At 43.0% G+C, this 14,051-nt stretch overlaps 1 protein-coding gene across 2 annotated transcripts in view; it reads left to right on the forward strand.

The window, feature by feature from the left end:
• Positions 1–14,051, forward strand: part of LOC108799795 (lysine-specific demethylase 4B-like) — a 51,374-nt gene that overhangs the window by 16,071 nt on the left and 21,252 nt on the right. The gene's annotated exons all lie outside the window — the stretch shown is intronic.

Genomic DNA, 14,051 nt, shown 5'->3' on the forward strand with positions numbered 1-14,051 from the left:
TGACCCTTCGACTACGAATCTTGCTGCCTGCCACGACCCGGACCTGGACTTGATTACTCTATTGGATTACCCTTTTGTTACTGCGATCTCAGACTTGTTTTCATGCCTGCCAAGGGGTTCCACTCCCGGCCCAGTTACCCGGCCTGACAGCTGGGCAGGAGTTTTTGACACTATCTCAGTCCAAGGGATTTGGTTGCTGGAGGAGACTCCTCTCCTAACCCAAACAGTCGCTCAGAGCAATTCGGTTATTCCTGTAATGCTGGGTGCATCCGAACAGGATTCAGTCAGACAGCAGTGGCTGTCAATCACTGTCAATTCCAATCACATCAATCACTGAGAGTGAACCAGAAGTCTTGCAGCTTGAAGAGAGGCAGATTAGATTATGACTTGGGCGGAACTTCACGTACCAGCTCTATCCGCAGCCAATATTCCAGGTGTGGAAAATTGTTAGGTGTACTGCCTTGGTCATCAACTAGGGATGCACCGATACCAGTATCGGTATCTGTGCCGATATTGGGCATTTTCATGAGTACTCATGAAAATGCCCTGATACTAAGTGCTGATACCGGAGCCGTGGCGCTCCACCACTGTCCTAAAATCATCAGTCTGTATTGTTTTAAATATAAAAAAAAAAGAAAAACAATTTCAATGGGGCTTTTAAGGTGTCACTGAACGGACTGGAACGGGACATAACCATATACATATTGCTCTACTCGATTGTAGGACTATTATAACAAATGTTTATTAAAATACATGATTAACAACATATTTAATATAAATAAAACGTTTTCCATACAGAGAATTTTGTCCCATGGCATAATGCCCCCCTGGACCACATAAGCACATAGTATACAATTGTAACATTCCAGTAATTAAGTTATTCTCTTAAAAACATAAATACATATTTATAATTCATCATATCTAGCTTAGTTTTATGCGTCAATTTGCAGTGAGTCCAGACTTCAACGCGTTTAGCCAAAGCTTCTTCAGGAAGTTTGGAGGTAGCCTAAGACATTCAATATCCATTTTGAATATATATTGCAATATGTACCATTTTGGGGAAAACGTATGGTATGTCGATCCACCAATGCGAGAGAAACAACCCCACCGGGCCAAGGAGGCGGAGAGAGAGATATAGCATAATAAAGTCTGCCAATATAGGATTGTATATAGATGGGGGCTCTTACATTACATATGAAAAAGGAAAACATAAACACCCTAATGATACCTTAGTACCCTCTACTTCGTATATATATCTATGTCTTTGATTGTTTGGTTTTCTTTTCTCCTCTGGTGCTATTCAAGTAAAACATGGAGATATGGAACAACCTTTCAAATCTAAATATAATCCACTAATTATTAATAGGACGGTCCTTAAACATAAAAGAGAGCCACTCTGCAGCTAAGGCTGTAGGTAGTAAATGATGTACCTCAATGTTGTCCATGGAGTAAAACGATAACGATTTTTCGATTCCTCCCAACCGTGCCGTCCATTTGTGTCCTTTGGTCTCCCCAAACAAATCCCCTACTGCACCGTGTCACGTTGTGCACATAGGCGGCGTCTGACGTGTACAGGTGGGCGGGCCATTGGTTTGCATATGCGCCATGACAGCACATTTTAACGGAGTATTCTGGACATAATTGCGGGTTCCCTCCCACTCAGGTTTAACTGTCCAATGGGGCAATGCCATGACATGCATAGCACCACCCCATACTCTCGGACATGGTGAATAACAGCACACGGAGATGACCGAGAGATGGAAAAATCCTGAGGGGAACAGCAACCCCTCCCCTGATAGAACAGGAGTGGTGATGTTCATCGCAGACCACGCCCACGAAAGGATAGAATTGGGGGCAGGCTCAATGATTTTCAATCCCCGGCAAGCCGAGTATTTCCTAGAGACGGATGCACACCAAAGTCACCCAAACCAATTAATATAATATATTGTAATATCAATACATAGTCTCCTCATAATTAAATATAAATTTAAAGTATATAATCAAGGCACAACCCCAATGTAGCACATATCAATAATATTGTATATCCTATATGTCTATATATTCCTACAGTTACCCACATATATATGTCCCCATGATCTTCAATGGGAGACCCTTAAATCACTGTGACAGACAAATTAGTGTGAATTAAAATATAAAGACTATTTGGAATAATTATAATAGTGTAAGAGAGGATAGTGATTTAGATAAAGGTGATAATTAAAAATATGACTTTTACATAATCACAATATAAAGCCAAAAGAATGTGACACAATGTGATAAAATGAAAAAAATATAAATGCACAACAAACCTCCTATCCCCATGTATTGATATGTGTCTAGTGAGAGGAGAGAAAGTGATAAATAAGTGAACAAATTAATATTAGTGTTAGTGTATACACCTATATGACTAAATCATGGATTATAAAATTATGAAATCATTATGCTATATTAAAAATCTTCTTTTCTTTCTTTTTTCGGGGGGATATTTACTACATAGGGGTGTGGTGTCCTGGTTTTCTGTGGTGGCGCAAAAACACTGTTTACAGTCTGTATTGATTTAGAAAAACATGACACAAAAAGTATCGGTAATAGGTATCAGTGAGTTCTTGAGGAAAAGTATTAGTACTTGGTCTTGTAAAAATGGTTTCAGTGCATCCATATCACCAACGTCTGGACTTCGGAGAGTGGTCTCTTCACCCAGAGTTTTAAGACCTCTGTCTCAGATGGGGAGGCCAGTCATGGACTTCCTGACTTCAAAGTTCAACAACAAGCTGCAAAGGTTCATGTGCAGAATTGACACCCTGGTGGAATCGGTTCAGCTCAAACTCCTTCCTCGTCAGCTATGCTGATTTGAAATGCAGTGATTCTCTTTGCACCGAACTGGCTCAGGTGAATGTGGTATTTGGACCTTGTGAGACTCCTGGCAGATTCTCTGTGGGCCCTTCAGATCGTCTAGATCTTCCATCACAGGTACCAGTTTACCACCCTGCTTTGCGTTCTCCGGCTATAATGGTCTGCCAGTTGAAGGCCAGTTTCTGAAAAATGGGCTTATCCACTTTAGTTACCCTACATTTTTTAAAGGCCAGAAATTCAGCCTTGTGTAAAGTCTACCATCTTACTGGGAAGGAGTATTTCTCGTGGTGTGAGATGTGGCATTTCCACCCCTGGAAGTACTTTGTGAGACAAAGCTCTTCTTTTCTCCAATCGAGTCTGGATCAGCAGTTGGCCTTGAGCTTCACCAAGGGGCTAGAACTCAGCCCTGGCAATTATTTTTAAATTCTTAAACCATTGCACCGCGCTGAACCTTTCAACGATATATAATAAAAGAGTGTGTCTAAATACTGAAAACAAATTAACCCCTATGAGAAAAAGTCATATACTTTGTAAACTTAATCAAATAAATCAAACTCCAATAAATAATTTGAATCCTAGGTGATAAAGTTCACAGTGTAAATCTCTTATGAGACTTGAAAGTGTCCAATAAATCAAACAGTGCATAAGTGTTCATACACATCGATATCAAACAGTGCTCAAATGCAGGTTCATATAAATCTGTATCGTATTCTGCGATTGGGAACTAATGCCTCTAAGATATTCATGGAGTATGTTCATTCAATGATCGATCTCCTCCGATTATATGAGAAAATCAAAACACTCACCAGAAGTTTCTGACCATGCATTCAATTGGTCTTACTGTGCTTTGGTGAGCGTGCTCTCCTGCCATACCGATCCTCCCAGCTGTCACTTTAGATGTCGTTAATCATCTCTCCCCTCAAACACCAAACGAAAACCAAGGAGCTCCCTTACTCAATTAAACGATCCACCCCCACAAAGGGAAAAGGGATACAATTGTGTAGTATATCGAGATAAAATATTTATTAAAACGTAGTAACTTACAAGTATAAAATCAACAGCAGGCTGATCGAGCGTTCACCACAAAACCAGCATCAGACGAACGGAACACCGAACGCAACACTTCCTAGGTGTTTTGTCACTGGGGCTTTTTCAAGGAGGGGCTTATCCACTTTAGTTACCCTACATTTTATAAAGGCCAGAAATTCAACCTTGTGTAAAGTCTACCATCTTACTTGAAAGTAGTATTTCTCGTGGTATGAGACGAGGCATTTCCACCCCAGGAAGTACTTTGTGAGACAAATCTCTTCTTTTCTCCAATCGAGTCTGGTTGAATCAGCAGTTGGCCTTGAGCTTCACCAGTTTGTTCCCCTATGTTACTGTGGGCTCTAAACCTGGTGCTGTCAGCCTTCCAGAAAACTTGAGTCTGTCATTTATGTTTCCCTGTCCACTCTCACTCATAAGATTGCAAGGTTTTTGTTTTTTGGGGGTTTTTGTTTTAATTCAAAAGCCTTTTTTCCCCTAGGGTGCTTTCTTCCTTGCACATTGTCCTTCCATGTCTGTGTCTTGCTCCTTGCCATCCTAAACAGATATTTTTCCACTGTCTAGATGTGGTACATGCTGTTTGAGTTTGTTTACCACTCAGCTATGGCTTCAATTCTACAAATGTACTCATGGCATGACTGTCCATGTGGCTGGCAGCCCTTTTTTTCTGGAGCTGCAGCTCAGCTATTCCTGTAACATTATCCAGGGACTATTCTTCGCGGCTCTCAATGGTCGCCGTGGTGCAGTATATAACATTACTCTGAAATTGTTTGACTTTTCACAGACTAGTGAACCTCTGCCCATCTTTACTTCTGAGACATTCAGACTCTCTAAAATGCTCTTTTTATAACCAATCATGTTATTGACCTGTTAACAATTAGCCTACTTAGGTGCAAAATATTCTTCCAGCTCTTCATTGTTAGTACCTCTTACTTTGCCAGCTTTTTGTTGCCCTGTAACAAAACGTGTTGCTGCCATCAATTTCAAAATGACCTTATTTTATTCTTACAATGGTACATTTTCTCAGTTTAAACATTTTATTTTTTTCTGTTTTCTGTTGTGAAAAAAATATGGGTTTATGAGATTTACAAATCTTTGCATTTTGTTTTTATGTAGATTTTACTCAGCGTCCCAACTTTTTTGGAATTGGGGTTGTATATTTTTCTGACCCCAGGTAAGAGCCTTCCTATCCACTTGGCTCCCATGCCCGTTGATTGTGGCAGGCAAGTTATTGTTTAAGGCCCCATTCACACGTAGCGATTTATCGCCGCGATATCGCGCATTTTTGCCGCGCGATATTGTGAGAAGTCGCCGGCTAATGATATTCAATGGAGCTGTCTTAGCTCCATGTCGCTCGTCATGGTCGCAAGTCGCTTCTATAGGACCCTTTTTTCGGCGGATTTTGCGCGATTTTGCTTTTTTCTAATGGAGCCCGACGGAGAAGGTCGCGCTACTGTCGCTGGATCGTCGCCCTGAAAGTCGCGCTATCCCGGCCACTGCAAAAGGTATGTCGCTACGTGTGAATGGGGCCTAAGTGTTTAAATTGTCGCAGCACTTGCTGGGCACGGTTGGTGTTCCGTTACGAAAAACACATGGTGGCAGTGAACGTTTGTGGGTAAAGGGTTAACTGCGGTGTCACGGAAGGGCGCTACTCCAAGCGGCCACGTGACTAATTTCGATGGCAAAAGGGTCGAAAAACACTATCTGTCTTCACTAGACTGGGAAATACTGATTAACAATCCCACTACTGCTGCCACCAACTGTTATGCACGGAGGGCTGCCGTGGGGGTACGGGGACGCGTGAAGGGCCGCACAACGCGCAGGCTATCCTCGTCCTCGGAGATCCTCCGGCGCACCGGCAGATCGTCGCGAGAACCCCCAGAGCGCCTCCCAGTCCACAGGCATGAAGTAAAGGCCGTGCACCAACACGCACACACAAATCAACTAATCTAAGCTGCCACCACCCACAACTTGTAGGCTCGTGGGGAACCTTTCCCTGGACTCTCCTAGTCTGTACACTCTGCGTTCAAGCAGACTGGCACACAGGCTTTGCAGACCACACACACTGCTCTCACTAGCAGTTACAGGTTAGCTAAACCGGGCACAATTACCTCTAGAGTTAGTATCTCCACTCACAGTCTCCTGCACTACCGCTGGCCACCACTGGAGGGAGACTCACTCCTCAACCTGGCTGGACACACACAGGCAGATGCAAATCTTGCTTACAATCTAGTGTACGCTAATGATTGTGTGGCCGCCTAAGTGGTTTCCTCACACCCACTAAGATCCCCTAAGCTATCCTCTGAGCAAGAACCTTGGCGTACCCACTTCTTCCACTGCCCACACACATCCACATCAGACACACAGATTCCTCCCTGGCAGTGACTTACAACCGAGCTTCAAGGCACTGATGATACAATCAATTGACTATACACATGCAACAGACACACAACAGTCTCTTCAGAATCGTGCGTTCTTTTAGAGCAAAGGAACAAAAGAGAGCGCCTCCATAGTGTAAAAACGTTATTTAATAGTAAAAACACGCAGCTCTAAGGCTGTACTTACAACAGTTCGGTAGAATAAAAACCAGTAGAATAAGGTGAGAGGACGGAACCCCTGGCAGGGAGAATCTGGAGCGATGTAAAACACCAATAACCTCGATCCCTGTATTGATAAATGGTTTACGCGTTTCTGGGGCACGCCCCCTTCATCAGAACCAATCATTATACTATGGAGGCGCTCTCTTTTGTTCCTTTTCTCACAAGTAAATTTTTATTGTGTTTATACATGCCATGGTTACAAACAACAAACATCGAAAACAGGCATTGTACCCTTATTTTGTTTGTGAATGAGGGCTTGTATACGGTTAAACTCTCCTCTAATTGCGCTCTTATGAGCCTCCCACAGCATCAGTGGGGAGGAACATGTGTCCTTGTTTAAGGAGAAAAATTTGGAGAGTTTGTTGCGTAGAGTAGCAACATTGGCCAGGTCTCCCAGCGTAGACGGGTTCAATCTCCAGATCCGAGAGTGCTGGGGACGCTTATGAAGTTCTATAGTCATGGAAATTGGGGCATGGTCTGAAAGGATCATGGGCTCAATTGTGGCTCCAACTAGGGATGGCAGGTCTCTCTGTGAGAGGAAAAGGAAATCAATTCTGGAATAGCGGGAATGTGCGTGGGAAAAGAAGGTGAAGTCCTTCACCGTGGGGTGGAGGAACCGCCAAGAATCGTGGATGTTAAGATTCGTAAAGAGCTTCTTAATAGTGCGTAGGCTGCGGAAAGGGACTGAAGATTTGCCTGCTGAGGAATCCAAAAGTGGGTATCTTTTGTTCCTTTTCACATAGACTGGTGGTCCATCTAATCTGTGGGAGCTGCCTCCATCGTGTTTGCTGTATTTTTACTGCTGGGCTCTTTTTGGATTTGAAGGCGCCGGTATTGTTTTGCAAGTTCTTTTAGAGCAATCAAAAACCAGCTTATTATTTTATATTTAATAACCCTAGATGGGCAGTGCATATGAAAAGGTAGTTACAAAAAGCAGATGTTACACAATGTTACACATAACATACAAGCAAACATGAAAATAAAACGGGATAAAACTTAGAGATTATGCTTAATCCTGCTTCCGTGGTTAGATAGAAAACATGGACACACTCCCATGTGTGAATGGACCCCTTGAATGTGACAATTTGTCGTTTTCAGATCTCCAGTATTATAGTGTGAAGATCAAAACCAGTTTCCACCCCCTGAGATCAGCCAATCAGATCGAAGGGGCAGGAGAGGGAAAACCCCCTGGGTCTCAGATATTCTTTTTCTATTCATCATCTTGGAACCCTCATAACGGTTTCCAGTTATGAACTATGGATCCAAAAAGATGGCTCTGGTTTCAGCTATTGTACTGCTATCTGCAGAGTCCAAACTACAGCACTCTACATCTAACAGAACCAGAAATACCTTAAAGAGACCTAATTATCAGAACTCTGCCATACGGTATGGTAGACCTCTGATGATTGGTGCCATTCAATTCACCTTGGTGCCACTGTTCTCTCCCTGAAGGTTCTACGATCATATCATGTATGGGACAGGAGTTATGAGATATGACTTTATTTAAGCATTCTGAACATTGGAATACACACAAGATGAGGTGACACCTTTTCCATCTGGTGACAAAACTCACCCAGAGACATTTTGTCTAGAGACTTCACCAAGAATACAAATTGGTAAATGGTTCCCTGCTGGGGAAGCACAACAAACCCACATCTGATATAATTAACGCATTCTTGGCTAACAAGCTTATGTAGACTTTGTTACCTTTCAGACAGTATTCACTAAAAGAAATTAATTGATTTAGGATATCTTATGACAGGCCAAAAAATAAAGGATATTTTTATGGCCGCACCATGACATGCGGGGTTAACCAACCCTGGTGACGATCGCTCTGTCTGCTGGCCTGAGATTGTGTCCTGCGAGCTGGGAAATCTCTGTGCAGGGTGAGGCTGAGAGTGGTATCGCCACGCCCTTGTGACGCTCACGCTCGGTTCAGACTTGTGTATAGTCACGTGTGTTTGACGTACAGCGGGTTTGGGCCGGGCGTACGTCACAAGTGCCTCCTCGGAGGAAGAAATACCTGCAACATCTGAACATTGCCTGATTGCCGCAGAAGCGGCGAAATTGCTTCGCCCTACTATTCAGGATGCTGTCAACAAAGCAGTGTTCAAGGGCATTCAATCCCTTCGCCATGACCTCCTGAACCAGTCCCAGAGGATTTCAGAGGCTGAAACTCGCATTGCCTCCCTGGAGGAAGGAGCAGCATCATCAACCTCTCGGCTAGACTCTGCCAACCGGCAGGTGCAGTACCTACTGGACCGAGTGGACGATCTTGAGAATCGTTTCCGCCTTAACAACTTGAGGATCATCAGCCTGCTGGAATCATACCGCCCATTGTTACTGCCGACTATTTGTGCCCATAACATCCCGGATCTCCTCAGCCTTGATCCAATCTGCAAGGTGGAACGGGCGCACCGTGTGGGTCCTCCGAACCTTGAACGGAAAACACAGCGGCCAGTCATCGCCCGCTACCTAGATTACAATGACCGCCTGGCAGTCTTTCAGGCCTTCCGCGCCAAAAAGAAGCTTTACCTGGATGGTCATCGTCTCCTCATATTCGCAGACTACTTTGTGGAGGTTACCAAAAAACGTAAGGTATTTAGCAAAGTCTGCTCACTTCTCTACCAGAAAAGAGTTAGATTTATGCTGGCCTATCCAGCGACCCTTCGGTTCCAATCAGTGGACGGCTCACCACACTCGTTCCAAGACCCGCTGAAGCACTCAAGTTTTTAGAACGAATGGAGTCTTCGGCTGTTTCTCTGGCGGGCGATTGATCCCCTCTTCCCCAACGACCTACCATTCTAGCCAGGAAGACTTCAGTGCGTCTACCAGACTCGCCTTGAAGCATTACTGTTGTAATCACTCCTCCACTTGCCGCAAGGTATCTCCTTTTGCTTCAAGGGGGAATAACAACTGACCCAGAAGGTCGTAAATTGTTGGTGAAAATTAAGGCTCATAACAAAACTTACTCTTTATATAACTTTTACTTTCCCAACTCTCCCACAGGCCACATATTTCCAGGAGACAATCTTGTGGATTCTACAGACTGACAATCCCAATAAGCTCCTTGGGGGCGATTTCAACTCGGTCATGGTTTTAGATGAGGATAGGTCAGGGAAAGTGAGAGGAACTTCTGCCCCTGGTACCTCCTTATCTACATCCCTCCATAATTTGTCCACCACCATAAATCTCATAGATGTCTGGAGGATTCGGAATCCCCTTGAACTTGAGTACACTCACTTCTCAACGGTTCATAACTCCTTCGCCAGGCTGGACTACTTTCTGGCGACAGATACTGTGGACTCTCTAGTTAACTAAATAAAAATGTATCCTATATCCATATCTGATCATGCACCACTCTTGATCCAGTTACATTCCTCCCTACCTAGAGGTGATGCCTATATCTGCCGCTTCCCTTCACATCTATACTCAGATACTTTGTTCAAGGCCATGTGGCAGAGGCCTGGCAGGAATATGAGTCCTTTAATAGCAAACACATCTGAACGCCAAACCTTTTCTGGGAAACAGCGAAAGTGTGTGAGTGCTCTTAGAGCTTCCTCCAATGGTAAATCCCCAGGTCCAGATGGGTACTCCAAAGAATTTTATAAGATGATGCCTCGTCTACCTTACACAGGGTTTTCAACACTATGTGGCATATTTGAAGACTGGCACAGTGGCCTACATTAAATTGCTGCCCAAGAATGACAGAGATCCCACTCTTCCAGGCACTTATCGATCTATTTCTCTTATCAATGCTGATGCCAAGCTGTTATCTAAAATAGTAGCGGACAGGCTTGCTAAAATATTATGGCAATTAATCTCCCCAGTTGTTCACATCAAATGCAGACCAGATCTGCATTAGTTTCTGCACACGTAGTGCAGTGTGTTATTCCGCATTTTTTGCCGCGTTTTTGATGTGTTCAGGGCCGTTTTTGGTAAAAAAAATAAATGATTACGTTTAAAATGGTCTTTCAGTGCATTCATGCGTTTTTATGTGTTTGCATGCATTCTAGAGCAGGTAAAATAGGGCTTGTTGCAGTTTTTTAACATGCTCTGGAAACTGAACGCTGCGGTGTGAACTAGAGCCCAAAATACCATTGGAATACATTGGACGTAGTTTTGATCCGGTCTGTAACAGATCTGCTCTGCTCCTGGAACGCGCTAGGTGTGAACAAGCCCTAAATCGGAAGTTCTTCCCCTGACCTCTCCAGCATCAACCTCGTTGTCCTCTTTAAACACCTCCAGTATAGCTAAGGGTTCTATTACATACTTGGGCCTTCATAGAGGCAAAACCTCTGTACAATATAAATTATCCACCTCTCTTTGACAAGATACGTACTTAATTGCTCTTATGGAAGGATTTGCATCTCTCACTATTTGGCAGAATACATTTGATAAAAATTATCCCATTTGCTAGGCTTCTGTACCCTATGCAAACCCTACCTCTCCTTTTAAAACATAAAGACGTAACAACTTTAAACAAGGCATTTCATCTGACAGGGAAAGAAAGTGAGAATTTCCCTAAAAAAACTGTTTCTGCCCGGGAACAAGGGTGGTATGGCTTTTCCTAATGGTAGACTATATAATTTAAGTTGTCTTCTCAGGCACTCGCCTCGGGTGCAGGCTGGGTGGGGGCGCAGCCAGGACACTGGTATTCCGCCAGTTGGGGGGGATCGGGATCCACTTCGGCTGCGGCGTCTCTGTATACCGCGAGCTATAACTCGCGGTATACAGAGCATTGCGTCACGGGAGAACGCTAGTTTGCGTTCTCCCGCGACCCTTAGGGCTAGTTCACACCAAGCGCGGAGCAGATGCAGAGCAGGTGCAGACCAGATCAAAACTGCGTCCAATGTATTCCTATGGTATTTTGAGCTCCAGTTCACATCGCAGCGTGCAGATCCAGAGCAGGTAAAAAAACTGCAGCAGGCCCTATTTTACCTCCTCTGGATCTGCAAACGCATCAAAAACACATTAAAAACGCATGCAAATGCCTGAAACGCACTGAAAGCCCATGTTAAACAAAAAAAAATGCACACCTAATGCAGAGCAGATCCGGTCAGGTTTCTGCACACGCACGCTAGTCTTTTAGATGCGTTTTTGACGCGTTTATGGTTTAAATTATTATTATTTTTTTTTAGTTTAACATGTGCTTTCAGTGCGTTCCAGGCATTTGCATGTGTTTTTAATGTGTTTTTGATGCGTTTGCAGATCCAGAGCAGGTAAAATAGGGCCTGTTGCAGTTTTTTTACCTGACACTGCTGCGCTATCATTAATTCCTTGTTATTTATTTAGTTTCCTCAAAAAAACAATTTTCTGTTCTTGCCTCGGGCGCAAAATAGGCTAGCTACAGCTCTGTTCTCAGGCATTCTATGGACTGGATTTGCTCCTCCTCACATTACTCCAACTTCTTCCCGGAGACGGAGATGGTCCATCCCCGGGGGCTCCCCTCCCTCTTACATTGCCCTCTCTCCACCTTACCTCCTCTCCTTCGTTCAAACATTCCCCTCCGTGATACTGTTGTGGCTTGGAGGGAAGCACATAAAATTATGAAACTGAACCCCTGCTTTTCCTGTCATTTATATATTAAAGGCAACCCTTCATTTCCACAGGGGGAGGATTATGAAACTTTCACTCAATGGAGAGTGAGGGGGGTCTCCAGGTTTGCACATTTTATATCTAAGGACACTGGCTTTCCCTGAATTACTAACTTTCCCTGAATTTAGAGCTACATATCACGCTCCTGCAAAAGATTTTCTGCATTTCTTACAAGTCATAGCCTATTTAAAAAGCCTCAACCCCATTCTCCCTCAGGTTACCGCTATGTCATCTCTGGACAAAATCCTTTCTGCAGATAGAAGGTCTATAACGGATATATATTCTTACTTAAGGCAGGCTAAAACTCCTTTCCTGACACATTATAATCTTGCTAAATGGTGGATTGATATGCCTACAGAGAATATAGTTGAAAAAAATATTGAAGGTCTACGATCTACGTGTAAAGCAGTGGTTAATGAGCATTGGAGAGAGATGCAATTCCGGATCCTACACATGCCTTCTAGACTAAGTGCATACAGGATCGGGATATATCGTACCTGGACCACTGCCCTAAATGTCAGTTGCAGCCCGCTTCCCTATTCCACTGTTTGTGGGCTTGCCCCTTGATCCAGTCTTTCTGGACCTAGGTCATCGAATTTATTGCTTCTGTGGTGGGCCAGTGGGTACCCTTGGATGCTCTCTTACTACTGTTCAATTATTGGGACACTTCTTCTAACCTCAGTAGATCCGACAAACGATGGATGGGCATCGCACTTCTAGCGGCCAGGCAATGTATTATCCCCCCACCATCCATAGGTTAACGACGACCTCCTGAACTTACTTCATCTAGAAAAGTTAGATGCTGAAACACAACTAGGAGAAGACAAAAAAATAGCATAATTCTATAATAGATGGCTATCCTTTATTGATTTAGTCTTTACTTCCTCGACAGGGAGACATTTTTGTCTCCTTTTCCGTTTTCCTCCAGTGTTCTTTTGGCCAAGATGAGTGGCACGATGTAAATAATCCCTGTAAGGCATAGTAATGCAAAAATTCTTAAATATTAACCTCTTTAACTCTTTGATCTAAGCAATTACAGTACCACAGGAAAGGGCATATTCACTCAGAGCTTAGATTGAAAAAGACGGAATGTAGTGACCATATAATGTTACTTACTTGGGGCCTGTTATGTTTTATTTTTTTATGTTTTATTTTGTTTTGTTTCAACTTACCTTTGCTGTATCTTAAGATCTTATCTAAAAAAAAAACTGAATACACATCTATTGTACAAACAGCAATTGTATCATAATCCTCTTCAATTTATAATGTGCACTTTTGTACCAACAAACTTTTTCAAAAATAAAGAAAATGTTATTTAACCGCTTGAAGACCAGGTGTTTAGATCCCCTTCCTGGCCAGGTCATTTTTCAGCGCTGCATTACTTTGACTGACATTTATTCCGTCATACAACGCTGTACTGCTGTACTGTAATTACTTTTATACCATTTTTGGGGGGACAGAAAGAGCTTTCTTTTGGTGGTATTTAATCACCACTACGGTTTTTATTTTTTACTATAATTAGGAAAAATTACTGAAAATTTTTGGGGAAAAAGTTTTGTTTTACATTGTTAGGAAACATTTATTATTATCCAGTTTTTTGGTAAAATATAAAAGACCGGGTCACGTCGGGTAAATAGACACCAAACAGGTCAAGCTTTAAAATTGTTTGCACCTGCAAAATCGCAAAAAACTACCATACCCAAAATTGTCCATAGGCGGCTCTTTAAAAGCTTTTACCACTCATCAGTTTAGTGTTATCAGCGATTGATGGCCCTAGCATGATTGCTCTCACTGCAATGTTCGCAGCGATATGTAACATGTGCGGCGTAATGGGCGCAATTGTAGTTTTTGCACGTATGTGCCCCCGACGCATGTTTGCATGTGTGTATGTATGGGTGGGGACTTTTTTTTAAAAATGTGTTCTTTTTATTCTTTTTTATGTGTAACTTTAAATTT

This window comes from Nanorana parkeri, unplaced genomic scaffold (genome assembly GCF_000935625.1).
Source record: "Nanorana parkeri isolate BGI_ZX_2015 unplaced genomic scaffold, ASM93562v1 scaffold1816, whole genome shotgun sequence".
Lineage (NCBI taxonomy): Eukaryota > Metazoa > Chordata > Amphibia > Anura > Dicroglossidae > Nanorana > Nanorana parkeri.